Source organism: Haemaphysalis longicornis, unplaced genomic scaffold, assembly GCF_048455015.1.
Source record: "Haemaphysalis longicornis isolate Haplotype H1 unplaced genomic scaffold, Haemaphysalis longicornis Haplotype H1 scaffold_3, whole genome shotgun sequence".
Classification (NCBI taxonomy): Eukaryota; Metazoa; Arthropoda; class Arachnida; order Ixodida; family Ixodidae; genus Haemaphysalis; species Haemaphysalis longicornis.
Window position 1 is genome coordinate 1523761 of NW_027526335.1, and position 24877 is coordinate 1548637.

At 49.0% G+C, this 24877-nt stretch overlaps 1 protein-coding gene across 8 annotated transcripts in view; it reads left to right on the forward strand.

The window, feature by feature from the left end:
* Positions 1 to 24877, forward strand: part of LOC144173833 (uncharacterized) — a 268949-nt gene that overhangs the window by 213102 nt on the left and 30970 nt on the right. The window lies entirely within an intron of this gene.

Here is a 24877-nt window from a genome sequence, read left to right on the forward strand (position 1 = left end):
TGGGGATGCAAGGGGGAGGGAAGGTCAGGACACTTCTCGCCTTTTGAATGGTATACGCCTCGACCTTCGCGATCGCTGCGCCGCTTGCCGCCGCTTCTCCGCGGCGTTGACGGGATGTGCGCTGTGTGGCTGATAGGGGCTCGTGCAGTGTTTTGGTCCTGTTTCGCTTCTTTTTGCCTTTCCGCGCCCTACAAAAAACTTGTTATGGTGACATCTATAAGCAAATAGTACGTTTAGGTCACTTAAAAAGCAGCTGCGTCTTCGTAGAGCACGCGATCGCCTGCAAGAGCTACCCGAGGACGCGGTTCTGCGCGCATCGTCACCGCTCTTCCGGGCGTCGGCGACGGTAGCAGCATATCACCCCTGTCACCTCCAAATACGTCAGGCACAAATGAATTCTACTGTCGCCTCGTTTAGACCTGATACTGGCACAGTGAGAGGTTGGCTTCATTTTGCAGCGTGGACAACGAATGCGGCTTCGTTTCGAATATATACGTCGCAGAAAAATGTGTTTCGGGCATGTGATTAGCCAATCCCGCACAATAGCTTATGCCTTTTATAAGAATATAAGCCATGCGAAAATGTTGAGTATATTCGTTAAATATGTGCCCACACACGCCTTATAGCAAGAACCAAGGCAATCTAATATGAAACCACGGGAAAATACATGCTGTGCGAGTGCGGAAGAAACATAATAGCTCTAACTTAAATGAAAAAAAAATACAGTGCAGCTTCTGACATGCTTATGACGTTCGTTGAAATTTAAGCCAGGTAGGGTTCACCAGACCAACGTACCATATGCGAAATGCAACGCTATTTCGCGAGACATAGGGGGGGGGGGTAGGGGAGGGGGACGCTGTGTACAAATGCAGAGCGGAATCGAGCAATGAACGTTTGAGTAATCACACACACAAATCTCGCGTTCACTGCCGTTTTGTTTTTCGACTTCAACGAACAGCTGATCGTTCGGCGGACGTATTTTTTAAAGTATATAGGGTAGGCAGTTCACAAGCGATGAAAGGTGCCGTTAGAAGAGTGTGGTATTAAATAAGGCCCTCTGATTTCAGTTTGTGCTTTATTCTTCAGGCTCCCTGTGCCATGTGACGATATTTCGAAGAATAGTTTAGTCGCGGATGCCGATTATATTCTAAGCCTATCTGCGCGCTGCTTGCAGAGGATATATGTAGCGGATGAATGTTTGCCGGCGCTCACCTCGCGACAAGACGACTCTTTGTCGTGTGCTGATCCCCGAGTATAATTCCGCATTATCCATCGTACTTACGTTGAATATTCCCGAAATTAACACACACTGGCTTGTAAATGGTGGTGATCAATATCTGAGGTATATTATTGGCAAAAGTAACTGGCGTGCTGTCAGGTATGAGTGTTCCGATGAATATGTAAGCGCACAAAACTGATTTACATCGTAGTGTATACCCGTAGCATGAACATCTGAGGAACCGGTGGTTACGGAGACACTGCTAGTAAATTCAGGGCAATGTAACTACAATCAGGTTCATGCATACGCCGGTTCCGCGACGCTGGCGTGTGACACACACAAGACCGAATATACCACACTAAGATCGCGTCAGAAACATGTACACTCTGGCAAACACACCTCATTTGCGAACAGAGTGACTGCTCCACATAACCATGGATTTCCAACGCCCGCAAACGCTAAATCTCAGTCGTGAACATGCCGCAAAAGCAGCGGCGCCGCTGCTTTTGCGGCAGGAGACTCCCGCGCCTGCTTTCGAAACGGGCCGCTAGGGGGATTTCAGTGGCGCCCCTACAGGCCGCGCTCGAAGCGTATATGCGGCAGTCACTGTAAAAACGGAAATGAACGACGGAGCAAGAAATGAGAGGATGTGCGTGAGCTCTTCAGTTCATTGTCATTAGTCCGCTGTAACCCAGCGTTAAGGCTGCGTGACTGACCGGGTAAGAAAGCTTCACAGCAATTCATTAAACTGACACAAAATTTTCGTGTTACGTTTTTTTCGCTGCTGTGGGTGCCTATTAGCTTAATAATCATAGAATGGCACACTAGACGGTCGATCGCAGCGTAAACAATCATTCACGGCGTCGTTTATTCGCATCAGTTTCGGTTTCGACAAAAGGAACACCGAGTGGCCGCCATGACAGGAGGTAGCACCTGACGTCACCATTCTTGTCGCACCGCGCGCCCGGACAGCATTAAGACAGTCCCAAAACCATGACGTGTACACACTGTGTAGCAGCGCGCGCTAACCGCAGCCAGCGCGTCGGCTACGTCACGGTAGCCCCGACGTCGGCAGTTTGGGGCAAGTAGCAAATGATGTCATGCTGGCCCGCTCTGGGCTTTCTCGTGCGGGCAGATTAAAAAAGATTTAAGATATGTTATACTGGACGGTTACAGCTGAAACTTGCTGGGAGATATCTCCTGATAAAAAGGAAGCATTTTACATGCAGGTCGTCGTCATGTGGCCGCGCAGCATCATTTTCCTCTTTTCGCGACCCAGGGAATTGCTTACACAGATGCCTCCTTTGTGGCGCCACGAGGCTTGTGTGGTTACGCTCTGTAACACCCTGACCTTGCTGAAGCAGAAACTCACACTAGCGGCCCGTACCTCCGCCCTCCGGAAGCAATGTATCTTGAGGTTCTCGCCATTGCCCATGCCCTTCCGTCCTTTGCTTTTCTTCCCCCGTTCCCGAATACACAGTCTTTTTCTGACTCTCACGCAGCTATTATACACATACAAAATCGCTCACTACCTTCAATGCTTCAACAGGAGGTCGAACGAGCGGTCTCCGCTCTACAGCCATCCATCGTTTTTCTCCGTTGGGTCCCTGGACATTCCGTAATTCACGGCAATGAGTTGGCGCATCCGCTCTCCCGCGAAACTCTTTACCGGGCACCGTTGATTCCCTGGCCCGGGCCCTTGGAGGACGGTGGGAGGCTCTCCCTGCGCCGTAACTTCAAGGAGGTCAACCTTCAGCTCCGTCTAGACAAACGCCTCTACCCGCCTCCTCACCCATCACTCGCCGTAACGGAGGCTCGACTCCTCCGGCACATCCAAATGAATGTCCTTATCACTCCCTCCCGCCTATTCCTCTATTGCTATAAATCTGACCCCTTTTGTTCCAACTGTCGCACTGCCTACGCTGATTTACCTCATTGCCTATTCTACTGCCCGGCGGCTCAGCTATCCGACTAGTATTCCTCCCTATCCCTTTCCATCGTCATATGGACCGACTGGCTTGGCTCTGAAGGGAAAGAACAGCGCAGACTGGTCGCCCAGGCGGTCACCATGCTCGGCCTGTAGCTTCGGCCGAATAAAGGTCTTTTCTACTCTACTCCCCGGTTTGAAATTTCGTGTCACTACTCCTTTAATCCTTCGAATCCCGAGACTTCTAGACAGCTCAAAATTTCGAGGGTGTGAGAAGGACAGAAGCAAACTATTTTTCCGAGCACCCTTAGTCCAGGGCGCCGTCTTGGGAAGCCATGGCCATGGCTTCCTCCACTCTGGACGTCAGCAGGAGCTGTGTCGCAGCGCTGGGCTCACCCAGACTTGCCTCCCAGGATGCCAGAGTTGGATTCGGGATGGGGGCCAACTTTGGATGTCGATCACAGGCCCATATTGTGTGGAATATGTTTGGGTAACCTCCGCAGAACGAGCAAGTAGGGCTGCCGGGTAAATTTCGAAAGCGATGGGTGAGATGTTCAGTGCGTAATGTGTTAGTCTGCATCTGTCGGAGGAGGACGGGCTGCCGCCTTGTGAGGCTACGATGTGGGGAGGGATGTACCTTACGCTGAGCGAGAAAAGAGCGAAAGGATGACGACGCAAAAACCTACTAACAACGACATTTTTATTTCGAGACACCACGTGTAAACATTAGCATTGTACCACTCTCGCGAAAAATGATTAATTGCAATAACATAAAACTTAAAGTTCTATAAATTCCAAAACCTAAATTAAAATATAAATGGAAACCTCAGCAAACACACTCTATTTGTAACTGTAAACATGCGGATTCTTAGCTTGTCGAAACAACGCTGCGTGAAAACTTCGGGCGAAGCAGTAAGAACCTCCTTTCAGCTTTTCAACTGATTGCTGGTTAGAGCATCGTCCCACCATCTCAGCATAAAGGTATCAGTGCTGTTAACGTATGCCTCCCGGTCTATGCAGGATCAACGGCACGAACAACGTATTTCATTGAGACAAAATGGGCTAGCATACAGATGTAATGTGTGTGGCATGTCACCATTGAGCATGCAAAGTTTTTGCAAAAAAACTCGTAACACTCCGTCTCACCGATGTTCTATCCGGGCTGATCACACAGAAGCTATTTAGTGTATTTTCGCTCAGCAAAGACATACAGACAGACCAAAATTTCTGCGTTTAAGTATCCCAAGAAAGACTATCGTCTTTAAAAGACGATAGTTTTTCTTGGGCTACTTAAACACAGAAATTTTGGTCTGTCCGTATGTCTGTCGGTTTGTCTGGGGCTCGATTCAGTCACCCGGCCAAAGTGAAACGGATGCTGTGCAAGTCTTATATACTCACAGCTAAATGTAAACGACTAAGTCCTGTGCCAGTGTTCATACTGTCAACCTTGCTGAACAAGAACAAGACATTACGCAAATATAAGGCAGCAAAACAATACATAAGTGATTTGTAGTGTTCTTTTATTAGAAAATTCATGGATGCTTGTTTTTTGCGACTCAAAATAAAATACTACATCAACGCCAGAAGCCGTCGCCTGCTGTTGTCAGCGGTACCTCCTGGCGGCATTTAAAAAATCAAACGGCAATAGCAACGAAAGGTTCCACTGGGTGGGATCCACGTTCCGCCTGGAAAGCTCGTGGGGTAGGGCAACATGCAGTAGCGTGGCCCTCAATGCACGCGCGTCTCCGCCGTACGGCAGCGCTGGCATCGAGACACCCGAGTTGCAGCAATGGAACGCGGTAAATTTAAATTGATTTGAGCGAACCTCTAGCGTGTTATCTTGGAAGGAACGAGACGCGAGAGATACAGCATGACAGGTGAGCGGGAACGAGAAGGGAGGCCTTTACTTGGCAGGGACGCCACTCGACTATCGTCTTTCGGCTACATTTGCAACGCAAGGAGCAGATACGCGGCCATTTTTTTACTCTATTTTTATACAGTATGTTAGAAAAATTAACATTGAAGGTGACAGCTTCTTTTGTGGGAAATTTCAAATTTATCATAAAAGGTTATACCTACAGTTTCTGTTTACAGTTTCAAGCATATGCAGTACCTAGTTCTACCAGATTCCAGATGCATTTTAAAGCATTCCCCAAATCAGGCTATACAAGGCTTGTATCTAATGTCCTTGTTGTGTGCTTAATATCACATCTCTGAAATGGATCTACCGGGGTAAAGACACAATTCAAAGCATTCCGTAAAGCATCTATGCCAGGTTGGCCGCCAACGTGAACCATCGTTAAGCATCATGTTTGGGAGGTGGTTTTGCTAGGTTCTTGAAATGTCTACGAAATACTAAATTTTGTGGGCTTTGGTGTAAGCGTTGGCACTTCATTTCCCAAACTTTACGGCGCCTTGAAGACATTTCTCTTTCGTCTTATCTAAATTCATCTAATACAGTACCAAATAGTAACCTGTAATTGCAGTCTATTTATTCACAGAACCATCGCTTACCCTTTTACATTGTCTCGCCAGATGCCTTTTGCTCGCTACAGCTCGCGACGCTCCCCTTTCTGGGCCAGAACAATGGAGGGCCAGAAAACCACACATGCAAAAACACAGGCCAGTAATGACGCGCGTGTTTGCTTCTTTTCTATTCTAGGCAGCCTTCAAGACCTTGTGCGACTAGGGGCGTCACGATAGGCTCTGATCGAGCATCTCTCATTAGCCCCGTTTAGCCCTTATCTCTGCAACTTTCTTCTCACATTGCATACCTGTAACAACTCCGGGTGAATGGTGTGTATAAGTGTTCGCCTGCCTCGCTGCTTTAAAGCAGCTTCTTTTGCTTTTTTAGCTAAGGAGACGTCGGTGAATCATTAGCACGACCATTAATTTGACAGGGAGAACTGCAGCTCTGTCTTGACGTCCACTGAGCCCTTGGGTACAGATTTTTGCTTATGCTCCTGCTCGTGGTAGCGTTCGGTGGGAAGACGAACTCTTCAAGGGCAGAACAGGCCTTGACGGGTGCGTGAGTGCATCCAGGCAGGATCTCTCGTTAGGCAAGTCACGGTAGCGCCCCTTTTATCATCGCATCAGGCAGTGAGGAAGTGTAGGTGGGAGGGAGGCTCTGGGCGATCTTCTCCTGTTAGCGCAGTGCGCACGTACCCTGCCTCGACGCCGTTGATGACCAGCTCGTTACGAGCTAAGGTGCTACAAAATGTGCGCTGCCGGGGGCGGTAGTCTGCTCCACTTACGGTGCGACAGTCGGGGTCGCCCTCCGTCAAACTCTCTCTCTCGTCCCGCCCATTAAAAATATGCCTCGGCCATTTGCAGCGGTGCTCACACTCAAGAATCTTGACAGCTCATTGGTTACGTCAGCTGAAGGAGTCTGAAAAAATTGGCGCAGCTTGCCCTAGTAGTGCAAGGCTTGAGAAACGGCAGAGCTGGCGCCCTTACCTAGGAGTAAGTTCTTCGATATCCTTATTGGTCTTTCGGACTCCAACTCGCTGCTCGGGGAAGCACGTGGGAATGTAAAAACTCCGCGGCTCTTCTCAGACATGTCGTGGCGGAGAGGAAACCACGCGGCTTCCTGTGACGACATCTCGACCGCCTTGAGCGCGTTCACAGCGAGCGCCTAGAGCACTCAGTGGTAACTCATGTCCCCGCGTTCCTCAAAACATCTCGTCCACGCCCTTGTGCTGGTTATACATTCCACGGTCGGCCTTGTTCACGTAGTCGCCGACGTACATGGCACAGGCATAGTGATCGCGAATGACCTGAATGTGCGTGTTAAAGTCGAGCACCGAGGCAATCCAGGGTTGAATGGGTCTTCCCACTTCTGATCGAGGCGCCGCTTGTACAAGACGCAGGGACGACTGACCCCGGCTCTGAGAATCTCCACCCCCGTTGCGCACGCCAAAGCGGCGCCAGAGCTGTTTCATGTCATCGAACGTTGTGTGTTCGAATGCGTTTGCGCTCTTCTTTGTTTCCTTCGTCGTCTAAATCTCCCTGCTCGCCATCGCAAACGGACTCGGGTGGAGAGACGATCTTACGCGACATACCTCGATATATCTGCGGAAACAACTCCTCGCCGTTGTTGTTGTAAAGCAGAGAAATCGGGGTCATACCTTCACCCGGACCCATGACTAAGCAGTGCCGAAACAAGTTGCCCGGCGGCAGGATGGAATACACGAACCATAGTAGATGAAAGCATGATTTGATGGGCGGCCATATTAGCACGAGCACTCGGGGTATGCACAATTCTGTTTGTCGTCTTCTTTCATGTCGGCAAATATGTCGCTAAGCGCCAGTGTCGGCTACTTGCTTCTCGTAGCATCTTGCTCTCGGCACGAGACGAAGACGCACTCTCACATCGGCTCAGCGTTTTCTTGGCATTTTTTTCTGCGTATGGATGGCGCAACCAAGAGCAGAAACACCTCTGCTGTTGAGATATGTACCGAGGACACTTGGGGACTTACTACAAAAATTCAAATCCCCTTCGTGCAACGATGACGTGGATTGAAACACGAAGCTTTCTTGCGTGCGAAAATCAAATGCCGTGGTGCCGAAGTTAAAGCCGCTACAATCAAAGTCAAAGCGTCAACGATCAAAGTGCAAGCTGCCTGCGAGTCAAAATGCGAACACAGACGACAGCAAAGGAATCCCTCGTGAGAAAGCTGAGCGCCCTCCACCCATCGTCGTCGTTAGACCATCGTAATCTACAACCAGTTGTCCACTTCAACTCCGCCAAAGTCCAAGGCCAGCGGGCGCGCAGCGGACTCAACGGAAATTGTGAGCGACCTGAATGGAATGATGGTTCCGAACACGGAAAGCGTTTATTTTTCTTGTGTCACCTTCATCGGCAGCATCAGCTGCATGCCCTCCCATCGTGTGAAGTTGGCTTTCCTGCAGTGTGTTTTCTTTGGTTACAACTTACGACACCACTATCAGTGAGACCCAAAAAACTCCGCTTTAATGCAGTGAATGCGACAGCATTCTTGTCGCGTCTCACCTCCGCGCGGCACGTACGGCAGAGCTTGAACCTTGCGACGTTCTCCACTGAGAATTCCCCTGCAAAGCAGTTGTGAGCTGGGTTGAGTGCGGGCGTCATATCGTTCATGAACCACATTCGGTCGCACACGTTGCAAATGCTACCGTGATAGTCTTCCACACACAAAAAAAAATAGCCGCGTATGTGCTCCTTTCGTTGCAAATGTCGCCGAAATTGACGATAGTCGAGTGGCGCCCCTGCCAAGTAAATGCCTGTTACGTTCGGGCTCCTCATTTAATTAAGAAAAGCCGCTGGTGGCTCATGTTCGGCGTCGCGTACGCTGGTTGCGGCTATTCTGTGTTCCTTTCATGTAGCCGCACGGACGCCAAGTTCGGAGCCGCGGAGAGCGTGTGTTGTGCTCGTCCTTTTGTGTGTCAAAGGACGGGGGCGATTAGCCTGAGTACCTCTGTCGCGTCGAAGGTGGCTGGGTCATTCGGCATAACAAGCTGACGGGAGGCCAGATGATCGTATCTCTTAGTGTTGAAAGCGCGCGCCGTGTAAGTTTGGAAAATCTTCGACTCCGGCGGCGGGCGCTCTTTGTCGACGGGTCGTTCGCCTCGATGATGGTCGCCTCGGCTGGCAGCGTCTCTCCCCGTGGTCTGTCCAGGTGGGCGGCGGCGCCCCTTCGTCTGGGAGGGAATTAGCAACCCTCATTGCCCGCGCGTCGCGGGACAATGGGGGCGTCGCGGGAGGCGCCGCGCGAGGACCGCTCCGGGCCCTCTGCTTGGCTGTTGTTTGTGCAGATGCCGCCCGCTTAACGTAATGGATGGTTCACTTAAGGCCGCAGGTGTCCTGTATTTTCTGGCCGGGTGTAACAGCGTGCGTAGGAAACGCACTTTGAGTGCATAAGAGAGAGGGTTAGGTCACGTGACCGCAGGTGAGGACATGTGTGTGATTGGCTGGTTACTGTGGCCAATCAATGGTTTGTAATAATTGTTTTGAAAGGTTTTTCTCTCTTCCTTGAACGCCCCCTTTTTGGAGGCGGGGTTTTTGCTATCAAAACCGGAGTGTTGGGTTTTGTCGAGGGTCGGTCGAGAGGGGATCTAGTTTAGTATAGATCTCGGCCGAACAGGCTGCTGCTGTCAGAGTGACAATGTAACCGTCACTCTGACCTGATGTAAACTTGGAGTTATGTAAATAATGTAAATAAACCTAATATCCAGCAAGGAAGGCAGTCCTCATCCCTCACCCGCTCCAAGCATCGGTCGTCGGTCATCGGAGCGAGTCGAGATCATCCTCTCGGCTCGCGCATCAAAAGAACATCCCTATTTCGCCTCCATCAGTTCGCCAAGAAGATGGAGAGGCGAAATTTAACTATGCCTCCCTTTTCTTTCCCGCTCGCCTCTCACGCTGTTCGTCTCCCGACTTATTCCTCCAAAAATATCATGCTAGAGGTTCGCTCAGATCAATTTATATTTACCGCGTTCCACTGCTCCAAGTCGGGTGTCTCGATGCCAGCGCTGCCGTACGCCGGAGACGCGCGTGAATTGAGGGCCATCCTACTACAACATTTATAGAACCACGTTGCCCTACTCCATGAGCTTTCTAAGCGTAACGTGGATCCCACTCAGTGGAACCTTTCGTTGCATTGCCGTTTGATTTCTTAAATGCCGCCAGAAGGTAGCGCTGGCAACAGCAGGCGACGGTTTCTAGCGTTGACTCAGTATTTCATTTGCTATCGCAAAAACCAAGCATCCGTGGGTTTTATTATAAACGAACACTGCAAATATCACTTATGTATTGATTTGCTGCCTTATATTTGCGTAATGTCTTGTTCTTGTTCAACAACGTTGACAAGTATGAACACTGACACGGGACTTAAAGGGGTCCTGAAATACCTTCCGCCGATGCGTGGATGTACATGTAACCAAATAAAGCAATGTATTAGCAATCTCCTCCCGCAAGAATTTTGTTGAAGCGATGAGTACTAGCTGAGAAATCGTAAATCAAAAACCGCGCATTATCGTCGCGCCGCGTTTCCTTCTCCTTTCAACTTACTCTCCGCTGTTGACGGCGAGAAAGCCTTCCCTCCCATGATGCTGCGCTCCTCGGCGGTGACGTACTTCCGCTATTGCGCTGCTCACACAGCCGTCTGCTACGGGCAAGCTTTGTTGACACCATGAATCCCACACTCCGCTCAAGGCTGGAAAAGCGAACGAAAAATCTGGCCCCATGTGTGTGGCGGCCTGGCCTTGCCCTTTCGCGGTGTACGTTGCTGCAGAACTTTGCTATCGGCGGCACGCAACTTTTTATCGGCGGCAAACTCGCAGCCGCACGGGGAGGATCCTGCGCTCGCTCCCTTGGATGTACAGCGCAGTGTTTATCCAAAAAGCGCCGTATCAGATGTGGCCCCGCTGGTGCCGGGTCTTATTTTGTGGCGGTGGTAATTCCTGCCGGCGGCATGTGAAAAAGACATTTTAAACCGATACAGAACCCGTGCACAAAACGCCAGTTCAGCTTGGGGCGACGCGTGGTGGAGAGCGGCAACATTGGCAAAACATGCTCCGGCGCGGCTCTGAGCTTTCTAGCGCTGGAGCGAGCACCATTTCTTTGACAATATCAAACATCGGTTGCCCTGGCAACAAGGCACAAACCGCTCTAGAAGTCAGTTACGGTTGCGTGATCCCGGTTCAGCTTGGGGCCCCACCTCGCGGCATATGGGCACTGCAGGCATACTAGTCACTCCCATTTGGAAGTGCGAGATGCGTTTCGCATTACAGGAGGCGATGGTGTGTGTGTTGTGGACGCCTTTGTTTAGCGATGAAATGCGACGTTGTGCTTCTGCGGGTGGATAGTGCTTCCCATGGTCTGGATTATCTTTCTCAAGCGGTGTACGACTCAACCTCGCATGGGGTATGTGCAGTGTGCGTGGCTAAAAGCCATCTCGGCTTGTGCGCCATAGTTAAGTGACTTGCTGTTCGTGCCCGCAAACCGCGCGCGAGGTGAGTGCCGAATTTACGACGGGCAGGAGGAGGCAACCCATCGTCTGTCAATCGCGGTTCGGACTTGCAACGCATGTTGTGACGTTGTGTTCGTTCGAAACGCATCTCTGGATTGTTTGGAAGTTGAATAAAATGTGTGCGTCAAACCCGGGCATTCGGCTCAGGGCGTTCTCTGCGATTGCAAGAAAGAAGTGCCACGGGGCTTCAACGCTTTCTTTATGGAACGTACTCAAGTAAGAGAATATTTATGTCGTGTTATGACCCTGTTGCATTCAATACAAACAGGTTAAGCATTTGTTTACACTTGTTTCGTTTGTCGTAAAATGTCCAAGCACTCCGGCACTGCACTGGCAGATCAGCCGGCGAGCCGACGCTGAGCAGACGACTCATCTCTTTGCCGGAAGTGCGTGAAAAAGCCGCCCAATAGCAGGATGTCTAGCTCATGACGAACATCTGGGAATCGATGATGTAGACATGTGAAGATGGCGGCATCCAAAAACACGAAGGAAAGGGTGAGAAAAAAGCGACAAACTTTGCAACAAAAGTGTGAGCTTTCCGCTGCGCGTAAAAGACTAATACTTGGCACAGATGATGTTGACGACCCACTCTAACGATTGCGCTAGTCAATTTAGTGTGCTCAAAACGCCTTTCAGGGCCCCTTTAAGCGTTTTGATTTTGCTGTGACTATATAAGACTACTGCGCAGCATCCGTTTTACTTTGGCCGGGTGGGGATTTGCCTGTGGATGCTTACGGTATTAGGTTTTTGAACGTTGAAAATGAGGACGGTGTGCCTCTTGACACAATTATGCTGTATGGACTACATAGCACCTGGAAAAACAGAATGGCGGTACGCTACTCCGACCCAGATGCCAGACTCATCAGACACTACTTCAAAGAGTCAATAGGTTCTTTTGTGCAGATACAGAAACTTCAGCCCTCTAAACCACAGTGGCTACCCACAATTGAAGCATTGTTGGTAATGAAAGAATATTGAAATCACCCCGCCTGCCCAAGACGGGCTGCAGTTCTAGTGTTTGTATTTAGTATTGAGTATACACATCATCAGTTACGTGTGTTTTTGCTTTGTCATCCTGTAAAAGAAGGCAATAAAGAACAAAAATCGAATCACAGACAGACAGGCAGGCAGACATACAGACCAAAACTTCTGCATTTAAGTAGCCCAAGAAAGACCACCGTCTTTATAACCTGGCCGCTTATCTGCTCGCTTCCCTGCAAACGTCGTGCACAGTCCTCTGCCACCCCTGTCACGTATCTGCTCCTCCTCTCTCCACCGCCCAATCATTTCTCCCACTGTTCCCTTCCTTTCTCAGTCCTCCCCCCCTCCCCCCGATAAACACGGTAAGATGTTTGAGTGGCGCCCCTAGCTGAGACGCCAGCTTAAGGACTCGCGCCGCTGTCGTCTACTACACTCCGCTTGTGAGGGGCAACAGTTCGTGAGCTAAAAATCAACCGCTTTGATGCCTTGTGCATTAAACGGTGCATTTCTAGTATTCCAGTTATTTTTGCAATCTTTTGACGCATCTCAATAAATTCAAGCTGTATCCCCCACACGTTTTAACAGACGAGGAGACAGAGAAAACTTTCTTCAAAGCATCGGTCAGAAGATCGTGTGTAACTCGTCCTTTCTAGCTTATTCGCGAGGTTCAGAACTAGGAGCTCCTCGATAAGTATTCAAAATGCGTAGGCCTCCCTCCACAATTTTTAGGTGCTCTTACGAATACTAAACATTCTAAGGCTACGTACCAGACAGCGGGCCCCTACACGCGTATCGCACAGCAGGAAATAAAGCGGCTGTCCTCTATTTCTTTCGTTGTGGTTAACTTGTATGAGATGGATGTCTTTATTTTTCTTTTCCAAGCGCATTAATTTTTCTGCGCTGTCACAAACGTCTTATTCGTAGGTTTGAAGATGTTTGGGAGGCTCGCAATGAATGTGCGAATATTTTCTTCCGGCTGTATGGCACACATTTCCTTCTTCACAAATTGGCTTTCGTTATGGCTGCGTGCAAGAAGGTGCATATCCGCAGCGTGCGTTGTTTATCCACATGCAAAAACAATGCGAACGTTTGTGCTACGCCACCACGATCGCGCCCCAGACAACGTTGTACAGAGTACTCGAAGGCGGCTTTTGGACTCCGAATTTCTATCGTAACCATCGTTATCATAACGAACTGACTGTCAACCCGAACAATTATGACATGATTACTGTGTTGAATGCTTGATACACTCGCTAACGAATGCAATAAATAATAAACGTGCATATATGACGAGAATCGAAACCATTGAATATTTCCAAGCAGCTCTTTATTGTTTTACAATCATCACAGGTGTAAAGAAGAAATCCTGGTCTACTCGGGATGGCGTTCTATGAATTGAAGAAAATTTCATTTACTCTCTTGTCCAGGAGTGAAGACCCGGGCCACTAATCAGCTCGATTTTACCGTTTATTTACTTTTCTCCGCCTCCTGGTCCTCTTGAGTGCAGTTTTCCTATAACGCACATTGGGAATATTGGAATATATGGCTGTGAGAAAGGTACCGAAATATCCCTCCAGGTCTGAACAAACATAGTGCTACTGTTCCTTCAGCGTAGACGTGACTCGTTTTGCTCAAGAAACCTCCGTACTGGTTAGAAGCCAGGTATAAAACCACCATGCACCTATACCCACAGTGGGTTATTTGGAACTCAACCTATGGTTTTTGCAGCCCATAGTGCATGTCGGCCTACTTTCATGCCATGACAACGTGAAGTGATGCGATACAATACTTTCAAGCGTTCTGCAGGGTTGCAAAAACTGTTTTACCTTAGGTATGATTACCGGGAATCGTAATGCCTCCTGCCAAAGCCGACAGCCCCGAAGTCCTGGAATTTGTTTTGGTCTTGTATTTTCGCTGTTATCGGTTACTAGCAGCTGGCTGTTCCCTTTGTTCGAAAGATTGCTTAATAATTACAGAAGCTGATGTCTAGCTCCGACTCTTCACGCTCCGCTGAGGAGGGGCTTCGCAATGAATTGGGCGACGCCAGCAATGTTTCTTCCGTAGCGGTGTCCAAAAGTATACTCACGCCTTGATCTAGTGTATGCGATTTTAAGTATATCAGTATGAAAAAAAGTTACGCACACGCAAAATCTGGTGCGGACAAGCATCAGACGTCAATCGGGCGCAAAGAAACAGCAGGGCGAGCGATCCCGAGTGAAGCAGACGACAAATGCGAGAATCCCTACGCCGACGTCACGGAGGCGCGCTTCGCAGCGCCGGCCCTGGTCGCGCTCACCGTCAATAGAGGTTTTACTGAAGTTCAGTTCAATTTTCCCGCGTTCCCGTGGCTGACGCGCCATCTGTTGCGTCTTTTTGTTACGGTTGAGGATCATAGCTCGAGCAGCTTGCACGAGACTCTGGCGCGAGATGTTTTTGCATGTTGTGGTTAAAATATCTCTTTGAACGTTTCTCGCGGATAGCGCGTGTGCTTGCTGTGGCGCCTCGGGCCTACGCCGCGAGGAGTGACCGCTGGCCCGTGGACGTTGCGCGGGGGTCGCTTGACGACGTGCGGCCTGGTGCACTTTCCGGGTAGCAAACACCCCTCGTCAGGCCGCGGGGGCTGGGCGCGGACCCAGGTCTCCGCTCGGGAACAGTAGAGCTCTGACAGTCCGAATTCCGGAACCTGGCACACCACTCAGCAAACCCACCTGGACGAGATTCCAGCCTCCAGAAAACCCGAGCGCACGCCGTTTTCTTTTCTTCCTCCTCCTCCGTAGAGGCACACACCTCGTCCTTGGCATAACATACCTTGGCACAACCACGTGCCGGCATAGTACATCACCACACTTCTCTTGGTTCGTTTCGCAGCGTTCATTCGTTCTCACCACTCTTCGGCCGTAAACTGCCGCGGCCGACCGCGTGTCGAGCCTGTTGGCGTCGGTTTGGACGAGGCTGAGCAGGTAGAAGTTTCAGAATCCATTCCCGCGCTTCCTTTCTCTGCAACCCTCTGAAGGCCTTTGCCATAGCTGCGGATTTGCGCGCCTCTGGTGCTGTTGTAAGGGGTAAGCACACGTGGCACAGCGACGAGCGACACGAAAAATGTAACTCAATGGCTACAGCGACCAAATGGTGTGGGCGACGAGCGAAAAAAAAATCAATGCACGCTGCCTCCATCGCTGTCTCTCGTCGCTCCCTTGTAGGCTGATGCTGACAGGCAAGAAATGAGCGACGGCGACTGACCGTCGCTGCAGATGTCGTAGCCGCCGGCGACCTGGTTAAATTTGTTCACTCGTTGCTGCCGCCAACGTTGCCTGTTATTTGCCGTACTCATTAAGTCACGCTTTTCACGTCGATCGTTGCTGTCGCTACATGTGAAAAACCCCTTTATTTTCTATGCACGTGCTATGGAGCGCGTTGTATTCCAATAAGAATTTATTTGCTGCGTTTCTGCAGCGGTGGCTTTTTTTATGTTTTTTTTTTGCTCACTGAGCCGGATAACGCTTTCGCGTGAAAACTCTTTTAGTCAATAAAAGTTGTTAGAAATGAACTAAGAGTACAGTTACGAGGCCGAAACAAGAACAGAAGCAAAATCAGAAAAAGATTTTAATTGTTCATTGACAGTGCATACATGAGTGACAATACAGAAGGAAGCCCCAAAGCCAAGTGCCGAAAGTGGACCTCCTGTGAGTAAGCGCACAGACAATGGTGCAGGAAAAATTGGCAGTAGATCAAATAAATAAAAAAATTAACACATAGTCAAGGGTAGCAGAGGACAGGCAGTTGCATATTGACAATAAAAAGTGTCAATGTAGTTACGAGTGTAGAAAAATTCAAGAATACCTCTTTTAAATACATCCAACGACGAAGAGAGTTTAACGTTAGTTGGCACGGAATTCCGAAACATGATAGTGGCAAAGTGGGAAGTTTGTTTTTCATAATTAGAGTGTGCAATAGGTAATAGCAAATTATGATTAGAGGCAAAGCTAGCGGAATTTAAGTTAACAAGACTTGACCGAGTGAAAAAGTTCAGCGCTGCCATGTTATGTAATGACTTAAACAACAAAATTGTCAGGGTATGTTTGAATAATTCATTGATAGATAATATATATACTCAACCGCTCAAGCAATGAAGAAGCATGGGTGCGGAACGGAGTAGAAGTTAATATGCGAATGGCCTGATTTTGGACATGTTGAAATGGCATCAAATGAGTGGCGTACGTGTTACCCCATGAAGATAAGCAGTACGTGAAATAGCTACGAATAAAAGCATAGTAAAGGGAAAGTAAGCTAGATACACTGAAAAAATGGCGTGCTTTGAGTAATATCCTGATGCCATGAGCAGTTTTCATCCTTGAATATGAAATGTGCTGAGTATATTTTAAATGACTGTCAAGAACAACTCCAAGAAACATGCATCGGTTGACAACTTGAATGGTATGATTGCTAATACTTATTATTGGTTCATGTGCAAGGTGCCACCGACTCGAAGGGAAGATCGTGAACATTGTTTTAGATGCATTGATATGCAAACCGTTTTGGCGGCACCATCGCAAAATGTTGTTAATGTCAGAAGTGAGTATTTCTGTCAGGGAATTAAGGCATTTGTCAGTAGCTAATATTGTAGTATCGTCGGCGTACAAGAAGTGTTCGGAGTTGGAAACACAATTAGGTCATCTATGCATATCAAGAAGAGGATAGGACCAAGTATTGAGCCCTGGGGCACGCCTTTGTTTGGGGTGTTAAAGTTTGAGAGATTTTGTGAAACACGGACTGCTTGTCTTCTATCAGATAAGTAGCTTTGAATAAGTGACAGAGCAGGTCCTACAACGCCTATTGCAGTTAGTTTATGAAAGAGAACGCTGTGACTTATCGAATCGAAAGCTTTTGTTAAATCAATGAAGAGGGCTTCACCATAATTTCCCGCATCGATTGCACGTTTAATTTTGTGAGTGAAAGACAGTAACGCAAGATTGGTGGAGTGACCGGTGCGGAAGGCGAACTGGTGTTTAGATAGGGTGTTGAACTTTGATAAATACTCCTTTAAACGCCAAACAATGCATTTTTAGGTTATGCTGCTAAAAAAACGAAGATTGGAAATTGGTCTATTAAAGTTCGATCTCTTTTTTGAAATACCGGTGTCACTTTGGCTCTTTTTAGTTGGGTAGGAAATACACCTGTTTTGAAACAAGAAAAATAATGTGAGCAAGTGGTGGAGCTACCTGGGGAACTATACATTTAATGTTGCAAGGGTTAATTTGGTCGAGGCCTGCACTTGTAATATAGTCTCTTTTATGGTATTGATGACTTCGTCCGGGCGGGTTAGAGACAGAAAAAGTGATTAACGAACGTTGATGGTGATACTCAAGGATTACTGCCGAGCATGGTATGTTAGAACAAAAACATTCATTAAGCGCGCTGGCGATGTGTAAGGGGTGATTGCATACAGACCCTGATGACTGAAGCTCAGAGACAGGTGCCTCATGCTTACGATTCAGAAACGAGTTAATCCCTTTCCATTGTTTCTTTACATCAGAACCGGCTTGCTCAATTTTTGTTTCATGATGTTTTTTTTCTGATTTTGCTCCTTTTAACAGTTTTTTAGTACATTGCAGTATTTGTTGTAGCCGGCTCTGAGTTTGATAGTGTACGGTTGCTTTTTGTCTTTTTATAGAAATTATCTATTTTGCGCATGCTATTAAGTAAACTAGTCGCTAACCATGGATTATGAGGAGCAGGGAATTTTTTTTGCACTTTGTAGCAACAGAAGACTCGTTTAGGCATTTATTAATTATTAACGCAAACTGATCATAAGCATTATTAGCGTCATTCGATGTTAAAATATTGGGCCAATTTACATTACTTACGGGGGTAATTAACTTGTCGCGAACGCCACAGAGAGACGAGCCGAGACACGTCTGAACGCTATGCCGTGCACCCAAAAACTGGGGCCCCGTTTTATTCCACGCTCGTGGCGTTCGTGGCGGCTTGCGCACCGGCGCCGCGTGGCCCGCTCTCATTCGTTGTTACTCAGCCCCAGTGCCATCGCCGCTGGAGCGCCGCCACATAGCCCCGTCCCCTTGAGACGGAGTCTGGAGGAGGAGTCTGTGTAGAGAGCGGTACAGCAAAACGCACAGTCTTTGCGTTGCGAGGTTCACGGGTGGTGGTGCGAAGGGAAGGGAGACTGGTGGTGTTCAGGGTGGAATGGCGGGTGGTGGAGTGGAACGCAGGCAGGGCAGCTTCGGTGAATGCGGGCTTGAGGCGATCGATGGAAACGACGGTGTTGCGGCCGTTGACGCGAACTGTAAACGTCTTGTCAGAGCGTGAAATGACGAGATGAGGGCCGGTGTATGGCGGTTTAAGTGGCCGGCGGGTACTGTCGACACGGATGAAAACGTACTGGCTGTAAGAAAGGTTTCGATGGATAAAAGTGTGCTTGGTGGAACATGACCGTGGTGGTTGGGAACGGATAGAGCTGAAAACCGGATTAAATCGTTTACGTAGGACAGTCCAGGGGACGAAAAGTTGTCTTGTGGCTGGGAAGGAACCAGGAAGTCTGCCGGTAAGCGCAGAGACGTGCCATAGACCATTTGAGAGGCGGCACAACCAAGATCTTCTTTGATGACAGTGCGCAATCCTAGCAGCACAAGAGGAAGGTGAGCTGTCCACTATTCAGGTGATTTGTGAGCCATCAATTAGGGCTTTAGCTGACGATGAAACCTCTCGACCAATGCGTTGGCTTGAGGATGGTAGGCCGTTGTTTTAAGGGGCGTTACACCGAGTAGGCATGTCAAACAGTGAAAGAGCGTAGACTCAAACAGGCGGCCATGGTCTGTTATATTCTCCGACAGCACGCAAAACGGGCCATCCACGTGGACATAAGTGTGGAAGCAACAGTCTCAGCCGTTAGATCGTCGATTTGAACCGCCTCCGGCCAGCGAGTAAAACGGTCGATCACTGTCAAGATGTAACGGTAGCCCTTAGATGGCGGTAGCGGGCCAACGAGGTCGACGTGAATTGTGGAGAACCTAGAGTCCGGCAAGGAAAAATGGGCCAGAGGTGATGTGGTATGCCGAGAGACCTTGCATTGCTGGCAGGCGAGGCAGGAACGAGCCTATGAAGTGCGTCAGAATTCATGCCAGGCCAGACGTATTTCTCGGCAACCAAACGCCGTGAGGCACGAACTCCAGGATGAGAGGGACAGTGAATAGAATTGAAAGCAATGCGCCTGAGAGAAGCAGGAAGGTACGGTCGTCTGCGGCCTGAAATCGGATCAATATCGCAAACGATGCTGAGTCCCAAATCAGGGCAGATAATGTCCTGGAGTTGCAGAGAGGAACTGTTTGAAGAACGGAGAGTTCGGAGCTCCTCGTCATCTTTTTGGGCTTGAGCCAACTCCTGAGTACTGAAACCGGAGCGTTGTATGGCCGAAATACGGCTAAGGGTGTCGGCTGAGATGTTGTTAACTCCCTTGACATACTGAATGTCCGTCGTGAACTCTGCAAGATACGCCAAGTGTCGCGTCTCTCGGAAAAAATATGTAGTCTTCGATGACTTGAGAGAGAGAGAGAGAGAGATTAAACTTTATTGTTAGAAAAAGGGTTGCGATGGAGCTATTTCAGCTCAGTCGGAGTGGTTCCTTATTCACAGGTTCCCATATGCTTCCCGAGCCTCCTGGCCCCTGTTGATCAGCCGAAGTTGGTCTTCCAGGGCGGGGCTGGTCAGCAAGATCTCCCATCGCTCATCCTCTATGCTGACGGAGTCAACAAGAATTCGGGGGGGGACTTGAGTTTTGTGCATTCTCCGATGGTGTGTTTCAGGGTGCCTGGTTTTGAGCATAGGGGACATTCTTTTGCGTATCTAATTGGGAACATGCGGTTCAGGAGTAGAGGGTGTGGGAAAGAGGCCGCCTGTATCTGTCGATATATTGATTGTTCTTCCCTGGATAGTTTAGGGTGAGGGTGCGGAAGGCTTCTTCTGTTCTCCCTGTAATGTTTGAGGATTTCTGCATATTTCGTTATTGGGTGCATCCCTTCTTCCGTTTCCTCTGTGGCCCGGAGGTTTAAGTCTCGGGCCTGTCGATGGGCGAATTCGTTGCCCTCGATCGAGGAATGCGCAGGGACCCAAATGAGTTCAATTCTTGTTTCCGAGGGTTTCCTGCTTGTCAGGATTTTGGCGGCAGTTTCTGAGATCCGTCCTGTTCTGTATCTGTTGTAGGCTTTCATTGAGTCCGTGAGAATTGTCGCTGTACCAGGTTGCGTTAGCGCCAGTGCTATGGCGGCCTCTTCCGCTTCCTCTGGCTCCGTGGTGTACAATGATGCACAGTTCACTATTTCGTTTCTTGTGGTCACTACTATAGTTGCTTTGTTGGAGAATTTGGGCAGGGCAGCATCAGTGTAGAGTATTCCCTCATGTCTCTTTTCTTCCAACAGTTTGTTAATTGCTTTTACTCTCGCCTCCCTTCTTCCTTTGTTTCTGTTGGGGTCCATGTTCTTTGGGGTTGGTTTGGCCTCGATTTGTGAAGTCCATTGGTCTGGGACTTGTCGCTCCGTGACGTGTGGCACTTCTTGCCATCCTATCTTCTTAAGTACAGCCCTTCCGGCGTCCGTTTTGCTGAGGCGAACTCGTTGATTCGAAAGGTGGGCTTCTACTAGCTCGTCAAGCGTGTTGTGGCCTGCCATGCGCAGAAGTCGCGCTGTTGACGAGTTTTGCGGTATCCCCAGGGCTTGTTTGGTCGCTTTTCTGATTAAAGTGTCTAGGTATACGGTGTCTGCCTTTCTGAGATTCAGGTATGGTGCTGCGTATGTTATTCTTGATATCACGAAGGCCTGCACCAGACGTAATGTTTCGTCCTTTTTCATACCTCTTCTTCGGTTGGAGACTCTACGTATCATGCTGAGAATCTGGTCCGTTGTGGTCTTGAGCTTTTTCACCATTTGCGACGCCTTGCCGTCTGCTTGTATTATCAGGCCAAGGATTTTGGTATGCGTGCTAGGCGTAATCCTTGCCCCGTCTATTTCGACTTCGACTTTGCATGCTCTCTCGGGGTTTCTCGGTCCTATGATGACTAGCTCAGACTTTTGAGGGGCGCAGCTAAGTCCGCATTTTTGCGCGTTTTTGTTGACTGTGTCGGCTGCACTTTGGAGCGTCGCTTCCATCCATCCTTGGGATCCTGTTGTTTCGAGCCATATCGTTATATCGTCTGCGTACAACGCATGTCCCGCGTGTTCTATTTTGCCTAGAAGTTTCGGCAGTGAGAGTAGGGCCAAGTTGAAAAGCAGGGGAGAGAGGACCGATCCTTGCGGGGTTCCTCTGTCCCCCAAGGAGATAGGTTCGGACATCTCCTCTCCTATCTTGATTTTGGCTGTTCTGTGGCTGAGGAAGTCTTTTACATAGTTGTACGTGCGCACTCCACATCCTGTTGTTTTTAGGTTGTTGAGGATGCTTCTGTGCGTCACGTTGTCGAATGCTCCCTTTAAATCTAGTGCGAGTATCGCTCTCGGGGCTTGCTGTGTTGCTGGTTTGACTACCAGTTCGTTGAGTTGTACGAGCACGTCTTGCGTTCCGAGGTGCTTGCGGAAACCATACATTGTTTGGGGCATGATGTCGTGTTCGTCCAGATGTCTTTGGAGTCGTTTAAGTACCATTCGCTCCATCACTTTTCCGGCGCACGAGGTGAGAGAAATCGGTCTCATGTTGTCGATGTGCGATGTTTTTCCTGGTTTGGGTATAAAACGTACTTCCGCTTCTTTCCATTCCGGTGGGAGGGTTCCGTCTCCCATGTCTTGTTCCTGTGATTGAGGAGTTCCGTCCGGCTTCTGTTGCTGAGGTTATGTAGCAGCCTGTACGTGATCGCATCGGGCCCTGGGGCGCTGTTCTTGTTGCTTTCGTCTATGGCTGCAAGCAGTTCTGTTTCGGTGAAAAGTTTGTCGAGCAATTTGTTTTGCGGACCGGAGTAGTCTTCGATTTCTCCTTCTTCTCGTTCCGTTTTGAGATACTTCTTTTTGAGGTCTTTGATTAAAGGAGCCATTAAGAGAAAACAAAAGTTTGTTTTATTCGAAAGATTAGGTGTTTCATAGTACCCCAAGCGCTTTCCCGGAAGCAAATGATGCTTTATTCACTGAGAAATAAGGCAATTTAAGCCAAAATTTTAAATCTCCCGCTAAAATTGAACATTCCGTGACGTGTACAATGGCGTCATAGAGCCGGTCCATGAAACAGATACTTAGTATGTCGACTCCATATAGCACCCACACGCGGGAGTCGATGGAGACGGCGGCCATTTAAAAAATACTAGTAAAACCTAGTAAAACCTAGTGCACCCGCAGCCCTAGTCATGGAATCGCCTGTTCCGGAGAACAAAACTCTCGCCGAGGAGCTCGGGCTTGCATTTAACAACCTCACACCACAAAAACGCTCAATGCTTCTAAGTGCACGAGCGGCAAGAGTTGTGGGATACGCGGTGGACGGGAAAGCGACCATTCCGCGATAGCCACAACAGACGAACGCCCAGCCGTCGGCACCGCTGCCTCGTCAGCCCCGTCGCGACGGACGAATATAGACTGGTACGTATGTGCCGTATTTTGATTACGGTTAATAATAGTTCAATTTCAGTAGCAGTATCACTTATGCCAGTTGGCCGGTGTCGTGTATGGAAAGCCGTTCGCGCGAGCTCTCTGCTTCGACCAGAAAGATACGAGCGTCAATGCGCGGTGTTTACGGCATTTTTTCCCCCAAGGTCAGAGCGATTTGACGAACTCGGCGACGAGCGCCAGCATGTCCCAGGAGTGAGCTAACGTAAGGGTCCCTGCCGTAACTGAACAAACTGAAGTTTTCAGTGTTTGTAAACTGGAAACGAGCTCGTAACGACAGCAGCAAGCCAACACCATTCGAAACTTACGCGACGACTGGCACTATCTCGTCGCTTCTTGCTGTTCCGTACTCCCCTCGTTTCTATTTTTACCTTTGCTGGTTGGCGATATGACGGCCAACCTTCTGTGAACGGATTACGATACGAAGCAAGGTCGCGGCTGTGCGTGCTGGAACGGTTCGTTGGCCCCGAAGAGCCTCGAACCCGAAAATTCGTCTGCGCGACGGCGAGATGTCGAGCTCGGCCGGCGCTAGTTTCGCACGCATTGGCGCACACGCTTGCGAGTTCGTTCGGACCTTCAACCGTTTACTCCACCGTTCTTTGTCATAAAAGGAATGTGCAGTATGTTTCACGGGCATTTAGCTCGCTATGCAAGCTGTAAGCCCTGCCTAACATGCGTTTGCTTTTGCCGGCCTCCGCCAATCGCAGAGCATTCCCAAGTGACATCACAGGTTCTGTTGCGGAAAATGAGCTGGTGGGTCGCATGGTCATTTCCTTTTTTCCTAATTATGTAGCTTATTTGAGCGAAGTTTGCGTTATAAGTGGTGTCGTTATGGTTCTAACGAGGCAATCTTTCGAATGAACCAAACTTGTGTTTTCTCTTCATGGCTCCTTTAAGTCGCTCGCATTTCCCTTGTAATTGTTGAGGGTGGCTGTGAGGGTGCGGTTTGTTGCGCTCTTGCTTCCAAGTGGGTCGATCAGATGTCTGAGCAGGCTCCACGTCTTCCTGGTTGACAGTGTGCTTTGCAGGCCGTAGCAGAACTGTAGCCAGTTTTCTGAGCAGAGTTGCTTCGCATATTCTGTCGCCAGTTTGTTCAGTTCATGGATGCGCTTCCGAAGTTTTTTATTATGTCTTTGTTTTTTCCACCTCCTCGTTAAACCATGTCGTGCCTCCCATATGTGAAGGAGTTTGGCGTCTACGAAGGGAGTCTGCGTTGTGGTCGCTATGGTTTGTGTGTGTCTTTTTGTCATTTGGGATTCTTATTTAGCCCATTCTTCATAGGTGTCTGTTTCTGTTTTGTCTTCTCCTGCTTCTTTCCTGAGTTTGTCCCTGTCTGTAAGCCGCGCTGTGCCTGTTTGCGTCTTGAATCTCGGCCCTCTGAGCTGGATCGAAATGATATCGTGGTGTGAGCCCAGACTCGTCCCTGTGTTTTGCCACGTGGTGTCGAGGATCCCTTGCACCATAGTGAGGTCGGGGGTAGTGTCTCTCGACGTACTTGTTCCCATACGCGTTGGGGTGTTTGGTTCGTTGAGGAGGGCGATGCCTTGTTGCTCTATAATGCTGACTAATGTTTTGCCTCTTCTGGAGTTAAACTTGTATCCCCACATCGAGTGTGGGGCGTTGAAGTGCCCAAGAATGACAATCGGCTTGCCTTGGGTGGTGTCGAGGCTATCCTGGATGATTTCTTCTAGTTTTAGTTCTTTCTTCGCTGGCCTGCAGTATGCGTTGAGGATAAATATGTTCTCTTTGTTGCCTATATTCTTGCTGTGTATTTCCAACAGTACGTGTTCTCCTCCCCTCGGTGGAGTGAGGTGTTGTGTGGCTGCAATGTTATTTCTGACTAGTGTTGCTGTTCCTTTACCACTGGGGTCCGTGTATGACACGTAGCCCGGGAGTTTGGGTTTTGTGTTCGTTTCCTGTAGCGCTATGATGTCTGGCTTGTTTCCTGCGTTATCTATGTATGCTTGCAGTTCCCAAATCTTGTCTTTTATGCCTCTGCAGTTCCATTGATAGATTATCGTGTTCTCCTTGTATTTTCCACTATTCTTCTTCCACATCGTTAGGCGTTTGGAAGTTGGTCGTGTTCGTATTTCTCTTGTACAGTCTTTCGCGCGTTGGGCCGCCTCTGCGAGCGGTCACCGCGTTAACCTTT